This window comes from Ptychodera flava, unplaced genomic scaffold, assembly GCF_041260155.1.
Source record: "Ptychodera flava strain L36383 unplaced genomic scaffold, AS_Pfla_20210202 Scaffold_33__1_contigs__length_2856901_pilon, whole genome shotgun sequence".
Classification (NCBI taxonomy): domain Eukaryota; kingdom Metazoa; phylum Hemichordata; class Enteropneusta; family Ptychoderidae; genus Ptychodera; species Ptychodera flava.
The window spans coordinates 997,103-1,014,253 of record NW_027248355.1 but is presented as its reverse complement, the minus strand read 5'-3'; the positions used below and the strand labels follow the sequence as shown (position 1 = coordinate 1,014,253).

The 17,151-nt window shown below is 37.9% G+C and overlaps 1 pseudogene; it reads left to right on the top strand.

Annotated features, from left to right (window-relative positions):
- Positions 1 to 6,057: 6,057 nt before the first annotated feature.
- Positions 6,058 to 10,976, top strand: LOC139127595 (aqualysin-1-like; annotated as a pseudogene).
- The last annotated feature ends 6,175 nt before the right edge of the window (positions 10,977 to 17,151 follow it).

The window sequence follows — 17,151 nt, the reverse complement described above, 5'->3', positions numbered from 1 at the left end:
GTAGCTGTATCATTTTTACGTGTTTTTGTTGTGTTTGTACAGTGTCTTGTTACAAATTCCTAAAGCGATATGAAACACTGAATATGCAGTTTGTCAACACAGCCTAATATAAATTGTATACTTGTTGATAATTGTAATTAAAGACATGTCTTCCATACTTTTGTTCTGTGAAGGCTGTAAACCAGAGTTACTCCCTAATATGTCATGAAAACATCAAGTATTCAACGCAAATATCAACACAAGCTGTGCATTTATATCTTTATCGTTACGACTGAATTGAAGTCTTGGCTAGTGCATACTATATGTAATACCAACTGTAGACAAGCTCAATAATTGTCTTTAGGGAGTGCACCAAGCGCTTTCGACACCGAATTTTGCAGCTGCTGCGCCTTCCACTTGTCACCGATCAAAACAAACAAATTGTACAGGCTGTGCCCAAGAAGGTGACGATATCAGCATGTCTTATGAGTTGTGTGAGCAGACTGTTCTTGAGATAGCTCGCGCCTCGAAAAAGAAAGACAAACTTTTGCTCAAACCTTCCTCAAAGAATCTTTCAAGCATTTTTTTCAAAATCAAGAATAAAATTCGGGGGTCACCGTGCAAATTTTCGTACAGGGAATCAAATTACCCGAGATTCATCGATATTTGAAATTCAAAATGGCCGCCATCCCTGCGTTAACTCTACGGAGAAAAATAAAATTTTCGATCAACTAACACTCTAGAATATTTTTTGCAGCAAGAGCTTTAAAATGACATCCAACAAGTGGTAGATAAAAAAAGAATTGGAAAAGTTTGAGGGGCCTAGTATCTGTCCCCGAGGATTGGATACTGATGGCAGATTTTACAACATCAGGAAACTATTTTTTAACCAAATCTGATTTGGAGATTTTTTATGATCTCTGATACATAAAATATAACACTGTTGTGTAATTTTGAAAATTCTCCAATAAATAAATTTGCACACTCCTTGACCCCATGTTTTCATGATATCGGGCAATTGTCAGGAATTGCCCAATGCAAACGTGAAAAGATTGTCGTCAGAAGGAGTTAATATTTTAATCATGCGAAATGGTCAATACAGCCTGGGTATGAATATGTAGCAGTGTTATCGTATTTTGATATTTCAGATTATAGCGGGACTGAAATACAACTGACCGCAATAGAAGTGTACATATATAACACATTATATGGAGGCAGTGTTGATGAGCTGGACACTGAATACTTCAACATGATATGGTGTAAAACAAGAGATTGGAGATTATACAAATAGCGAAAGTACTGAAAAACATATCAAAATTGTAGTTTTAGGCCTATATGTTGGCTTTAATATTTGGCCATATGATAGTGGGTTTTAAAATCTTTAGAATATGCCTAAATGACCGTAAGAGACAGATATTTTGACTCTCAAACATTTTAAAATTCTTTTCTGATCTACCAGTTGTGGGGGTTCATTTTAAAGTTCTTGGTGTAAGAAAACTTTGCATCCTCTTAGTTTTTCGAAAATCGAAAATTTAATTTTTCTTCATAGAGATAGCACAGGGATAGCGGCCATTTTGAATTTCAAAAATCTCTAAATCTTGGACAATTTGTTTCTCTATCACCAAAATTTTCACGGTGACCCCCGATTTTTTATTCTTTATTATGAAAGAGAATGGATGAAATATTCCTTCAGGACAGTTTGAACAAAAGTTTATTTCAATTTTTAGGCGTATACTACCTGAAATATCAAGCGTCATAGCCGGAAGGGCGACGTCAGGCGTGAATCAGGCGTGCTGTGAATCTTTGTAAACGCAGCGTTGATTTGGCGAAGATGTGTTTTATGATCACTTCTATATCCACTTTACCGCCATCAAATATTGTTTGTCAAAGATGGTGTTTATCACCTTCTTTGTCAGTGTTCCTAATTAACGTATAACTGTTTTGATTATGTCGCTCTCGACACGTAACGCTGTTGGTTGTGACAGTTTACGCAAACTTTGGAGTTTTCTCCGTTGCAGAAGGTATATTAAGACAGAATATTAAGACAGAATATTAAGACAGAATGCAGCCGAATTTAATGGTTTGCTTGCAAGCTTCAAACTTATACGGAATGTCTGAGCAAAAGTGTAAGGCTGTCTATTACGAGGGGCTTACTACCTTAAATGTATCTGTGGACAAAATTGATGTCATTGTTCCACTCACCTGATTTATAAATTTCAAACTAATGTAACATAGCAAAGGAATTCACGGAAACGAAATGAAAATCATAGAAAAATAATTTGTTTAAAGGCGCAGGTTTATTATCCGTTACATCCCTAAAGAAATTTGTTAAGTAGACACGACTTTCATAGAAGAACAAAGGATTAACACTAAATAATTAGTCTATGTAAACGAGCACTGATGCAAAAACCAGATATTGAGGAATGTCGTTTCCACAAAGTGAAAAATTTAAGTCGCGCACACTTTAGGTATTACATAATTTTTGACAAGATTTCCTGGTAGGCATCGACAATCTTCAACATGCCGATTTCAACTCAAAATTGAAAGAGTACCTGCCCGATTTTAACCTTAAAGTAGGATTGTTCCCAGTGTTTTCGTTTGACCTGAATTTTGAGAATGCACATTTAGGCCTACACCCAAACTCATCACTTTGCATAGCACCGAGTCTACCGTTGAGGTAGTATTTAACACGCCATTCTATTCGTCAGTTAATATTAAGTGCATGGGGACGCTGGACGACGTTGTCCAATCAGTGTGCTTTACATAAAACAGTTTTTTCCCGGAATACAGAGTGTGAAAAACAACGACCCCACACTGTCGTTCGCACACTCGATCACTGTCAGCGTGCAAGAGGCGTGAGAACCAATCCCTCACATGCAAGCTCCGACTTTTACCTCTATTTGAGTATACAAACTTCATATTGTCAAAATATCGTTAAGCAGGTTATCGCAATATCATTATCTTCATGTGCCGTGACACTATCAAATCTTAGCATCCGCTCGATTCTTTTTATCAATATCTGAACAAATATGTCATTTCAAGTTTCAGAAAAGATGTGTCAAAATCACCTGCTTTGGAAACAGGCTAGTTGGTGACATCACCCCACCGCCTAAACTAAGAACTTGGTTTTAACAGTATGGATGTGTCAACCATATAACGAAGACCAGGCATGAATTGACTATCGCGCTTTAGAAAGAAACTCTGTTTTGGAAATTAATTGACTCTATAGTTCGACCCAAGTTTCCTCTCCAATCAATGTCCTGGAGTTCAAGTTCATGCTCCTGTGTTCAAGTGTTTGACACGATAACTTTTGAGACGCTAATATTTCCTTTCGGCGTCAATCGTTGTGACTTGTCTTGTTCAACTTGGTATTCAGTTCATTGAATGATCGGTGTATTGTTAACTAGACAACTCGTCAATGTTGGTGCAAATGGCTACCGATCGAATGAGTACATGAACGAATCGGAAACTGGAAATGTTACATTCATGAGAGGACTCTGCAAAAATGTCAACTGCAATGGCGCCACTACGCTTCAATGGCCAGAGTGTCCTCGTTTCTAGTTATGCGGCGACTGAGGGTCAGCTTTGTCTAACTGATTTCTATGTAATCGTTAGTTTTTGACAAACTAGACATAAGACATATATTTACACAATACAAGCATGGATTTGAAAGAGTCTAACTTCAAATCCAAGGACTTTATAATGTCTATTAGAATGTTTTCACTAACAGACGAAGTTAAATATACTCCCGGTGTCGTACCGTTTTAGCAGACAGATTTTACCAACAGTTTGACTTCACCAATGGCCGCAACATTTGAATTACAAATATCTGCAAAGTGTCGTTAATCTGTTTCCTTAGAACCACTATTAGCCAGATCACTCCCGGTTTTCCCTCCTGAGCCTGGTTATAGAAGGGAAATGTTAAGGTTACATTGGGGAAAGTTTCCCTGGGGTAAATTTGAGAAAGTTAAAAACTCAGTTTTTTCTACACTTATTTTGTCACAATTTATAATGTCCAAAGTAATATATAACAGAAATGTCCAGAGTCGTTAATAAATGGACACTTTCGAGTATCCCAAATTGTTACTTTATACTGCAGATTAAGCGTGTGTATCTTCATAGTGTTTCGAACGCGGTGCGTTTTGGTGAGATAATTCGACTACGCGCAGGTACTCATACCATATCACTCAGTCTGATTAAAATCGGATGTCGACCACGGCGACGTCTATACTTATCACAAACGTTTTCAACGCGCAACTTCTTTTCGTATACCATAGCCGGGAGCAATTTTGCTCTCACTTTGATATTCCCCAAATATTTGATACTTAATCACTTCTTGTACTTGGTCATATTTTGCTTAATTTTGTGAGATTTGAATTATTTTAGACGACCGATTGGTTGGAAACTGTGTGAACCCCAGGTGCAGCCAACGAACAACGCGCTTTTAAAGGAGTCCTTATTATGATAAGATATATTGTGCAGGACAAGTAATTTGAACTGACTAGAGCGTAATTAATCAGTTGCTCATAATTTGCCCTCCAACTGACAATTTTTCGACTTACCCTCCCGCACTCAAACTTCAGTTTTACCCATTCCCCACACATTTTTGCCTATTTTCCCCTCCCCATTGTGAATTTTTGAAGCTCACCTGCCCTGTAGCGAAAAAACTGTCGATTAAGTTTCCCCTGCCCTGGAAAAAAATTCCCCTTAAAATTGTATCATTCCCCTGCAGACATGAAGCGCCCCCGCCTTGTGATGAAAATAACCTGTCGATTGTCCCCTGCCCTGTAAAATTTCTTCCCCGATCCCCAGGTAAATCAACCGATATCTGCCCTGCCCAACAAAAAAACTAAAATCTGCTCCTGCCTGCTAAAAATATGTCCCCTGCCCAAGAAAAATTAAAATTCCCCTGCCCTCAAAACATCCTCCCGGAATAGCTCTTTGGAAGAACAACTGTTGGCCGCACCTTGAACCCCACATTTGAAAGTCCGACGGCGACAGACGTCTCATATGTTCCGCGGACAAAGTTTCCCGCCTCAAAATTGACATGTGGTCATTGTGAATATGTAAGACTGATCGAATACAAAGTACACTTTAAAATTTAAAATTTTTAATATTGTTTCAATGATGTCTGACCATCCGGTAATATGATATATAATACAATACAAGAGCATGATGTACACGAATTCCAACTGCATGCAATAAGCACATGCGTGCGAAAAAAATGGCCAGATTCTATATAGCGTATACGAACAATCGAACTTCAAATTGGAGAAGCTGCTAAATTATCAACGAGATGCACATAGGGTGCGTGACTTGCAAATATGAGTTAATAACCTGTTACTGCTTTTGGTAGTATGGCCTCGAAATTGAAAGACTTAATTAAACTTTTGCTCAAACTTAGGAATATTTCAAGGAATATTTCGGGGGTCACCGTGCAAATTATGGTACTAGAGAAACAAATTACCCAGGATTTACATATATTTGAAATTCAAAATGGCCGCCGTCCCTGTGTTAACTCTATAGAGGAAAATAAAATTTTCGATTTCGAAAAAACTAAGACGACGAAAAGATTTCTTACACCAAGAGCAATAGAATGAACCCCCACAAGTGGTAGATCAGAAAAGACTTTTAAGAGTTTGAGAGTCCGAATATCTGTCTCTGAGGCTGATACTACCTTAATATTAGCCCTTGGAACATGTTTCAGCTGGTAAAATCAATGTACAAATGCCGATCGATTATTTTCTTCTATTTTCTTTAATAAAAGTAAAAATAATCAAAATATGAAATGAAAAAGAAGATATTGGAAATGACTTCACCAAGCATATTTTCACAAAAAAGAACACTCCCATCTTTCTTACTAGTGAACACGCTTAGTAAATCGCAAACGACGATAAACTTTATCAATGGGGGACATATTGCGGTCCGGATGTTGCCACGTAAATATCTTCGTCAGCAAAAAACTGATCTTGTATCAGATCTAACAGAAGCGAAGGTTCTCAGCGATCTGTTTAACTTTCATGATATCTTGTGTTCACATCATTGATAAAGGATTAAAAATAGGGGGGATGTGTCGATTCATACAATATTTCATTTGATAAGCTTGTCAAGAGAAGAGAATAAAAGGATCTCTAGTTCACCTACTCTTCACTCGACTTGTTGCAGAGCTTCAAGGTAAGTGAAAAACTGCGTGGGATATGGATGTGATAGGCTTTGTTGCCGTCGTGCATGGTTTGATGCGAGAGCTGGCTTGATGCATGCCTGTGGTAAAGGCAGCCCTTCATCAAGCCTAGCTCAAGTACTGGATGTCCATATGACATCACCATCTTGTTCTAATTAATGTATACATAATTAAATGTATACATTTCGGCGAAAACACGCCTTGTACCTTCTTCATGCACAGCGTCGATTCGTACAGGCGCTCTTGTGTACTGCCAGGGAGTCTATCGGTGTGACACTGCACTTGTGTTCCATTCTTTACGAAGGTTGTACAGGCAATTTTCATTTTCCACCGGTGTCATGCCATCAGTTATTGACGTGGTGAGTGTGTCATGCTGAGAGTTCGTGTACCTGTATACGATCGACTGTCGACGTTCATGCAACGCAGTATGGCTGAGCTACCATTGCTGATCGTTCATCATAAGTGAACACACTTTTGTGAACGACCTGGCCAATGTTTTTATACCCATGTGTTATATCGCTACAAGGTCAATATAATATATCTTGGTTGTAATTATATTCTAACACTTTCTTATAACGTCTCGTTTCTTCCGCAGACACCTGTTCAAGATGCGTCTTCTCCTCCTCGCCCTCTTCGTCGCCTCAGCGGCAGCTTTTGAGCTGGCACCTCTGCTTACTGTTCAGGAGGCTGTGCCAAACAGCTACTTGATCAAACTCAAGGTTAGGATGATTATTCTGCTATTAATAAATTTGCAATGCCTTTCTCATGTTATAGTTTATATATATATATATATATATATATATATATATATATATATATATATATATATATATATATATATATATATAGTCATATACATAACTCATACATAGTCAATATTAATTCACGTGTGCAGATTATGAATGGTGGTATCGGTTACCCGTTAACAATCAAAACGAACAATATTTTCAACGGACATTTGTATGTAAACTACTGCATTATTTTCAAGGTAGTATGGGCCTCGAAAGTAAAAGACCTATAACATAAACGATTCTGACAAAATATTTGTAAGTCTTTACAGCAGAAGCATAACTTTAAAGGGAAACTGTCGTTGGAACTGCGCCTGTGCGAGTTTCTTGTTTGCAAACACTGTATTTCGTGCACGATATCTAGATGCACCTCATCATCATAGCTGCAACATGTAAATTATACGATGTAGATTATGACAGACATGTTTTAACTTTCATTAATCACCATCGTACCTTGGATACAGTGTTTACATTGGTCGTATGGGTCCCATACGACATTTCAGCGCAGTTCCGACGACTGTATGCCTAAACATTTTGTATTGAGAACGTAATTTGAAAATGCGTTCCTCACGAAAAGAGCAAATGGTCGTTAAGTGGTCTTTGTTACCTTGCAGCAGTGAAAATGTGTTGACCCTAGAAAATAAAATTGCGAGCAAAATATTATGACAATTGTTGTAACGGGTTACTGCTGCTGAAATATTGTTATACCATTTCTAATCCCTTGCTAATCTATACATATGATTTGAAAGTTTTAACCATTTGAGCGCCAAAGTCAATTTTTGTTGCCTTTATAAAATCTATCCTGGTCAATTTTTTTTCAGATTTTTGTCAAAATTTTGATAAAAAGTGTAGCCAATGTAATGTGATGCCCATTTGGTCCAAAATTATCAAAAAAATCCAGAAAATTCATAAAAATTGGTAAAACGTTGCACTGAAATTTTGGCGGGAAAAATTACAGCATTCAAAGGGTTAAATAACGAAGCTTCAGTTTGCGGATGAGTTTATACTTCTGTTATATGCACGGACTTACTTTCCTACACCTTATTTGTTACAGGATGGCTACAAAATTTCTGATTTAGTTCGTAACCTGCCAAAATCAGTCGCAGTCAAGAGAACCTACAACGCTGTTTTCATTGGTGCTCACGTGGAAGCTCCCAAGGGACTAATTCAAAAGGTATGTATGGCATCATCTAAAAGTAAAACGTCTGTCGATTTCTACCGTTCAAGAGTTGCTGAACAAGTCTTCTCAGTAATTTGTGATCCGTGAATGGCGGTAACAATGTAACGTTTACACAATGTACTTTCTCATGAGGACCACAACGGTCAGCTACTAGTTAACAGGTACAGACGAATTTTTGTCCACTTTTTTTCGGATGATAGCATGATTTCTGTGTTCGTTAATTTCCATTATGTGGGCATCGCTTGTGTAAGATAGATGTCCGACTGAAGCCAACTGTTATCATGTCAAAGGAAAATTATGAGCATTTTGATATCTTGTACATGATACCAGGCGTGTGTCTCTACAATCAACATAGCTGGAGATAATGTTCATATTGTTTTCATCGGTGATGATTTCCCGCCAAATATGCTTGCAAGGTGATCATGTCTGGTCAAATAATGTTAATGATCCCATGAGAAGCCTTTTGGCGCTACCGAGGGCCCTCATTTTTTCGGCCGATATGCTTATGAAAAAAAGCACATATCAGTTTTCATACCGAAATTATGCTTTTTGTTCTCTTTCCAGGTGAGAAACTTGGATATTATTGAGTATATTGAAGAAGATTCCATTATGAGAGCCGCATGTGAGTGGGGTTGTGATCGTTCAAACCAGAGGGCTCTTCCACTCGACAACAACTGCGATTATTACGGTAAGCACGATAAATGACTCATTTACCCTGTAACTTCCAACAATGGTGACGGGAACGATGGCGCTGTTAGTTACCAGCAACCGTAATAACAGTGCAGATGTCATTGGGTGAATAAGATACATGTTGTCGTCCAGATATTTTATTTATTATTGAACTTAAAAGCTATGGAATATTACTGAAGTGTAATAGTGGTTTTATCAACATTCTTGTGTAGGGAAAAGTAGGGTATCCCTCAGTGCAAACCTGTCAAATGGCCTTAATTAAGACAAATGTTATAGAGTTTTACCATCTAAGTGACGTAGTATTTGGATTGGGACTGATCGTTGCTTTGCTCTTCTGAACAAATCACAGGTAACGGTGCAGGAGCACAAGTGTATGTTGCTGACACCGGTATCCGTCATAGCCACGACGAATTCGGAGGCCGTGCCGAATTCTTCTGGGATTTCGACCCTGCTAATGGAGTGAGTATTGAATCATTTTACAACAACCCTAATAATTTCTGCTTTCCTTTATGATCGAGGAGGGTATTCAAAATTGAATATCGTACATAAATTTTCCCATTCAGTAAACTTATGAAATCCCTTTGATCCATTTCTTGCGATTTAATAGACATGACGATTCTACAAAGTTAATGAAGAGAACAATTTCCATGGAAGTTCAATGAGACATCTTGACAATCATTTTATTCCTGCTCAACATATCAACGACTGGTCTGGTATTTGAAATCACATAGTTCTATTTTGAATAGCCCAGCTTTGGTGTGGACTCAAAGTCATTGGCCGGGGCAACGAAAACATGTTAATCAATTGTTTGAAAACCAGTCAGTTTTAAGGGTACTGTGTTTGAATAATGTGCCATCAGGACATACAAAACAACATTTGCTCTACAGGTTACAAAACAAACACACACAAGCGGACTATCAGTAAAATTTTGGAAAAATTTGAATTTCCCAGTGCTGTTTCCGAGGTGCACTCCACCCAGTAGGTTAGAAAAACAAACGAATCATTCCCAAGACACAAGCTTTTCACCTTGGAATGGGTGGTTTTCTTTTATACATTAGGGTGACGATTGCCATGGTCACGGAACTCATTGTGCAGGTACAGCTGCCGGTAAAGATGTCGGTATTGCCAATGGTGCAAAGGTCTACTCAGTGCGTGTCCTCAACATGCGCGGCTGGTCTCACTTCCAACATCGTTGCTGGTATGTCCATATAATTTTGAAAAATGCCCTGGACAATTCGCCAGACTATATCGAGTGTTAACTGTGTCCTCATAAGTGTAACCTGAAATCTTATTTATAGAAGGGCAATAATCTGGAACAAGAATTATATACATGTCGATTCCATTGAATTTGTATGTTCTCCATTGCCTTAGCGAATATGTCAGACCATAATATATAATAGTCCAGCCTTCATCAGATGTTTATTTTACGAAAACCAATTACATTATATACTGTATATGTAAATTGTTCAATTACATTATATATTGTATATGTAAATTATTAAAACACGTGTCATTGATTTGTCTTAACAGGCAATTGCCTACTTGTTTTGAATTTTTTAGGTATTAATGCAATCGCTGATGGTGGTACAACACCAGGTATCGTTTCCATGTCTCTCGGCGGTGGCGCCAACCAAGCTATGGACGATGCAACTCGTGGTGTTATTGCTGCTGGATATCCAACTGCAGTCGCTGCCGGTAATGACAACCGAGACGCCTGCAACTCCTCCCCTGCAAGAGTTGCTGAGGCAAGTTAATCACCTTAATTTGCCTTACAATGTGCATAACATTACATGAAAGTGAGGAATGGGTCAAAGAGTGCGTTATGGCGGTGAAAGCTAAGATTCGTGACGTATTTATTGGGATTGCTGTATAGTTTGGTTTGCTTCGAATTATTCAGTAAAATCACTTTGTGTGTTGTGTGTGTGAATGTAGTAACCGGCTAAGAATATATATATATATATATATATATATATATATATATATATATATATATATATATATATATATATATATATATATATATATATATATATATATATATATCTTTCTCTTAATCACCCTAGGCTGAAACTGTTGGATCAACCACTAACACCGATGCCAGATCTGGATTCTCCAACTTCGGCACATGCCTCGATCTCTTTGCCCCTGGTTCAAACGTTAGGAGTGCATACCACACTAGCGACTCAGCATACCAAACTATGAGCGGTACCTCCATGGCCTGCCCTCACGTCGCAGGTTAGTGATAAATTTTACAAATAACCTTTCGTTTCCTTTTTATTAAAGAGGCAGATTTTCATGCCGCGGTTCAATATTCTGTACAACCATTGGCATAGAAACAAGGTCTCGATTTAGATATATCTTTCGTTTGGAAAGTAACCTAAGTGTTTGTTTAACAGCACCAGCAATATCCTCGTCATGAACGCTACACGTTATCTAGTCACTAACTGATGGAACCACAGACTAATACATAGTTTTCGTTTGAATGGCACTGCAGCACAGTAAGTGAGGCTACCCACAATTCCCCTTGATTTGTTCACTCAGACATTCAATTTTATCAGTTTCTTAACAATTTTTAACTTACAATTTAAGTTTAGGATTATTTGTTAAAACTATGTTCCAAAATTATTGATTATGTTTAAAATTCAAGAGTAAATTGAATAAGAATTCGATTTTTTGAGGTGCTAAAAATTGCACACTTGTCAAGATAAAGTTATCAGCAACTAAGATGGTCTCATCATACCACCTGTCAGACATGCAAATTTTCTTTGTTAAAAACATTAAAAAAATCAATACCCTTTCTTTTGCCAACACAGATGCTACTTATTCCCTTAGTTTCCTTGAAAATATTGTGTATGGCTGTCAAAAATCGATGTCGACAAATTAGAAAATTGCTATCTTCTCTGCGGAAAAAGGGTTGATCTTCACAGTGAGAAATCAGAAAATTATGATTATCAGAACTATGTTGCCAGAATTTTGAAATATGGACCGAGTTGTTCTGTGTACAGAAGAAATTTGCTTCAGTTCAGTGAGTGATCTCCGTGTGTACAGATCATGGAGAATTGTGGGTAGCCTCACTTACTGTGTGCAGTACGTGGGGTCATCAGTTACTTGGCGTTTAAGGTAGTATGCACCTCGAAAGTGAAAGACTTAAACTTTTGCTCAAACTTTCCTCAATGAAACTTTCAGCCATTCTCTTACTAAATCAAGAATCAAAGACGAGGTCACGGTGAAAATTTTGCTACTAGAGAAACAACTAAACCCAAGATTTACCTATATTCAAAATTCAAAATGGCCGCCATCCCTGTGTTAACTCTATGGAGAAAAAATAAAATTTTCGATTTTCGCAAAAACTAAGACGGTGAAAAGTTTTCTTACACCAAGAGCTTTAAACTGAACCCCACAAGTGGTAGATCAGAAAAGAATTTTAAGAGTTTTAGAGTCCAAATATCTGTCCCCGAGGTGCGGTCTACCTTAATAAACCTTATTGTCTACCAGGCGTACAAAACTGTTAATGAGTTTGACCCAAGGAATGATTGATCATAATGATGCCTTGCCTTACACTAAATCCATAGAAGATGCACAAATAGTAGTATGTATAACTGACAATTTACAAATTTCGACATCTCTCATACTTGATATAGGTGTTATGACACTGCATGTCGCTTCTGGTCGATGCAGCACTGGACCTAATTGTAAGTCATTACTTGCATCTGAGTCAACAAAAGGAGCAGTCAGCAACCCAGGAAATGGATCTCCAAACAATCTCCTCTACAGTGCTTAATCAGCGTAAGTTACTTGTTTATTTTAGGCACAAAATTATATGAAATATGTAAATAATTTAAAATACACAGAGAGACATGTATGGTATTATTTACATATTTCAAATAATTTCATGTAAATGCGAATGATTGATTAAAAAACCCTCTGCATACATATATTATTCCAAAACGTGTTTGTTATTATAAAATAAAACTGGTTCGACCATTTAACGATATGAATCATTAAATAGGTTGTTTTCCCCGATTGCATTTTCAACCAATTATGTCATATACTGTGCTTTTTGTCAATCACAGAGGTCACCACACGGAAGAGCGGGAAATTAAATATTTTAATACCTGAACAAGGAAGTTTTGGAATAATATATGTATGCAGAGGGTTTTTTAATCAATCAGTCGCATTTACATGAAAGCTGTTTCAACCACATTTCACTTTCAATGAGTTTCCGGAAACTGTAAATTTAAAATTTCTGAAATAGCACTAAATATAATTATCCTGTTTCATGTTATAGGAGTCATTGGACCGGAGAGAAGTAAGGTCAGCTTGCTGGACGTTCATAGGACACAAATATCGGCATTATGCTTGACTTAAATTGTAGCATTTGTATTGTTCCTATGCTATCACTAAGTAATAAATGATTAAGAAACTTAATTCCTAGTTTATATTGCATTTATTTCTCTACACATTCGGTTCTCATAGCTGCGATGAAATTTGGGGGCAACCCGATTTCTCACGAAATTTGCAAATGATTCTGCAAAATATGATTCTTGAAGAATGTTCGGAATTTAAAGTGGTGTGACTTACAATATTTCTGGGTTATAAATTTGACTGTGTTCTTGCACCGTTCCCGATCGCGTTTTGTACAGACCTAACATGTTAAAAACTATGCAGCCACTCTCAGACAGCGTCAGCTTACGTCAGAGCTCCGTAACTACTCGGGTTCACATAGTTTCATGTAGCGCGGGCGACGACCACGCAGTCTCCGGAAGAGTAACTATCCTATTTGTGTGAAAAAAAATAGGTTTTCTAACAATCCTATGGTATGGCATGGCAAGTGATTTGGAATTTCAGTTTAAGCGATGCATTCATTGCTTCCATGAAGTTTGTGTGTGATGTGTGATAGTGGGTGTACTGGCGTGAGTGCTATCTGGAGGAGTTGCAGTCCGAAAAATGTAACAACTTAGGGACTGTCTCAGATTGTCGCATAAGTTGACGAAACTAAAATCCTTCGTTTAAGCCAAAACCCCCTCCCCAAAGTTAAAGTGAAGTTCACTAATTGATCTCCCTCCCCCGTAAACGAATGAATTTTGCTTTTCGAACTTATGCGACCATCTTAGATGATCCCTAAGCTCGGTTATAGAACCACTCTTTTTTGAGAGTGAGGATTTGGCCGGACGCTTTTGTCTGTTGCTTCTCCGCTAGGTGACTGGATACCGTAGGTTTTGAGTTCGAACCGGATTGAAAACACCGTATCTTGAAACCAGAGTCCAATGACCTCAGAGATGTGGAAGTTGAACATTGTTAAAAGACTGATAGAACTTACATACTGAAAACATGTGAAAACCAGCCACAGTTGGCCTACAGCGGCAATCACTACACCCAGCAGCCCCGAGTGAGCTTGGAGACTTTGACTCGACCAGTATAAATGCAATCATGCAAAGCAATGACTTAACCCCTTAACTTTGGGCAACGACGAGCAAATATTTCTACCCTATAATATTCCATGCAATTTAACACAGTTGCAAGACGGGGGTGGGGGTGGTGTCAGCGGTGCAGGTGTAAGTGCAGTTGCCGGCACTGCAGCCCGGCATTAACGTTCCTTTCGTAGTATACGATGACGGCACTGACAGGAAGTATAGGTTGTGCGAATTTCTTTCAACGGCTTCTTTCGCTGTCTGTTGTTTGTTTTTTTAATTATTTCTCTTTTGTAGATTTCTCGTTCGTGCGTGTAAGTTTTCTCAGTCACCATTTTAATTGCCCAGTGTTTGGGATGAATAAGGAGTGATTGATTGATTGATTGATTGATTGATTGATAATGCCATGGCTGAAGTTGCTCTGAATTCCACAGCACCTGACAAGTGCAAAGACAGATAAGAAGTTGAAGCGGTGACATGTGTTGCTTGCTCACAATCCTGTACGCAATAATTAAAATAGGTTCCAGCATCTCAAACACATCAAACAGGTCTAAAGTGAAGTTTTCAAGTTAAACTTCATCTTTCCCCCCCCCCACCCCCACCCCCCGAATAAGGTTTTATTCCATGTCGGTACGTCACATGCAGTTCGTCTTTGAAGGAAAATTCTTAAAATGTATCCATGCCAAGTCGCTGGCATATACTTTAGTTACCCATCTGACATCTATTTACATGTATCACACACACGGGTAGCACATCAAGCCACCATCTTCTGTGAATATTTCACAGCATTTATTTCCACTCTAGTCCACCCTGTTCTGAATCTTACCGTATTATTATTAATATCCATATGAAATCTGTACATGAAACTGGAAGTTGTGTTTTGAAACGGTCCCTGTATGGACCGTGGTTTTGCATATGCATAAAAAAAATCGTACTCCTGTCCGTCATCTACTCAACAGTAGGGACTGGTCAGTTTCTTCGGCCTGGGGGGGGGGGGGCGGTGGATTATTTTTTGCCGACGTCAAAAAGTGGCTGACCCCCTATTCCAAATTTTGAAAACAGGGTGAACTCCCCTATTCCAAATTTCGAAAACAGGGTGACAACCCCGCAGGCGACAACTGTAAAACACAAGGTGGACATAAATTATATATTATATATATATATATATATATATATATATATATATATATATATATATATTACATACATTTATATTTTAACAGTCATTATGTGTTTTAATGACATTATTGACATGTCAGTTCTAAGATAGTAATTTCAAAGCGTCAATCTTAAAGTTTGAGTACAAGTACATTTTGTGTGAATGTATTTCACATTTTCTATGCTTAACCAGATGTCCTGAACAGAAATGGATGTCAATCATTAATATCAAAGAGGAAAAAGCAGTAAACCAAAAATTTTGATGGGTGTTAGGACTTGCCAGCCATCCAATTAAATCTCCTGAGGAGCCATAGAGAGCTTTTTTAGCCAAATCTGATGTGTACAGTGTCAGAGAGGACCTTCTCTTGTAACATTGAAACCATAAAACCACAGCTAATAATGACAAAAACTGCCTTTTTAAACTGTTATTTTGGTCATAAAAAAGCATCATTCTACAGAAAACCTGAGACACAAAGGAAAACAGTTGCATCAATGAGAACGAAAGATATACTGTCATTTTTCTATCTCTAAAATAAGTCACTGTATCAAATATATATTGTGAAATATTTGTGCCTGATGCTTTCTCATACTGAATTCTCATAGAGAGAACAGAAAAGTATCAGGAATTTGTCATGCTTTTCATATGAAATGCAGATTTCATAACGGTACACTTTCACTTAGCAAACATCAAGATATCTCTGGCATATATCTCTGATTTATTAAAGTATGGCGCGAAGGGCGCCGAGAAAAATATGAAACATCCTGATATCTCTGATATATATATATGTCTTGTATGTTAAAGTCATGCACAGGAAGGGTGTGCTGAAAAATGTCTGATATATTAAAGTAATGAGCTTGAAGAGCACGCTGAAAAATATTGAACATACAGATATCTTTGATATATGTATGCCTGATATGTTAAAGTTGGGCATGCTGAAAAATATGTCTGATTATTAAAGTTACGCGCCCGAAGGGCGCGCCGAAAAATGCAACTGAATGATGAAATTTGTGGCTGACACTAGCATTTTAGGCAATGATGAGCCTGTGTCGAAATTCAAAAACACACTGACCCCCCCCCCTATTGGGCATTTCAAAAACATGGTGACCCCCCCTATCACCAAAGTCAAAAACAGGGTGACCCCCCCTCATGAATCCACCGCCCCCCCCTCAGGCCGAAGAAACTGACCAGTCCCTTTAACAAAGCACAGCTTGAACATTGTGGAAAACATTCTCCAAGACGAGCATATCACATTCCCAGACATAACCTATAGTTCTTTTACCGGTTCAATGATGCATTGCGCCCAGGGTATACAAAGCGTACGTTAGGCTAAGAAAAATAAACAATTTGTTTCTCATCCCCGCCGCGTCAACCTTTTTTCTGCTCATGAGGAAATGAAATGACAAAAATAAACGCAAAAATAAGCGACGATAGTACATAACACAGCGCTGTATAAAACGGAACTGTGAACAAAACAACTGACACTAACATTCCATTCAGAACTGTACACATATGTCACTGTTATAGTAAGCTGACAAAACTGTGCATTGCTGCACTAAAAGTCAAACCACAGAACTGTTGCGATACAAAAACACTAAAGCAACGTTGCAGTGCATTTACCTCTGCGTGCATTCCTATGTTTTCATTTTTTTTTTTGAGCGTTCTTGTTGATTAAAGAATAAAAAACAATTGAGAAGAAAAAAACCGCGTCACCGCATCATCTCTGCAATATGTCTAGGATGAGAAACAAACTTCATTATTTTTCT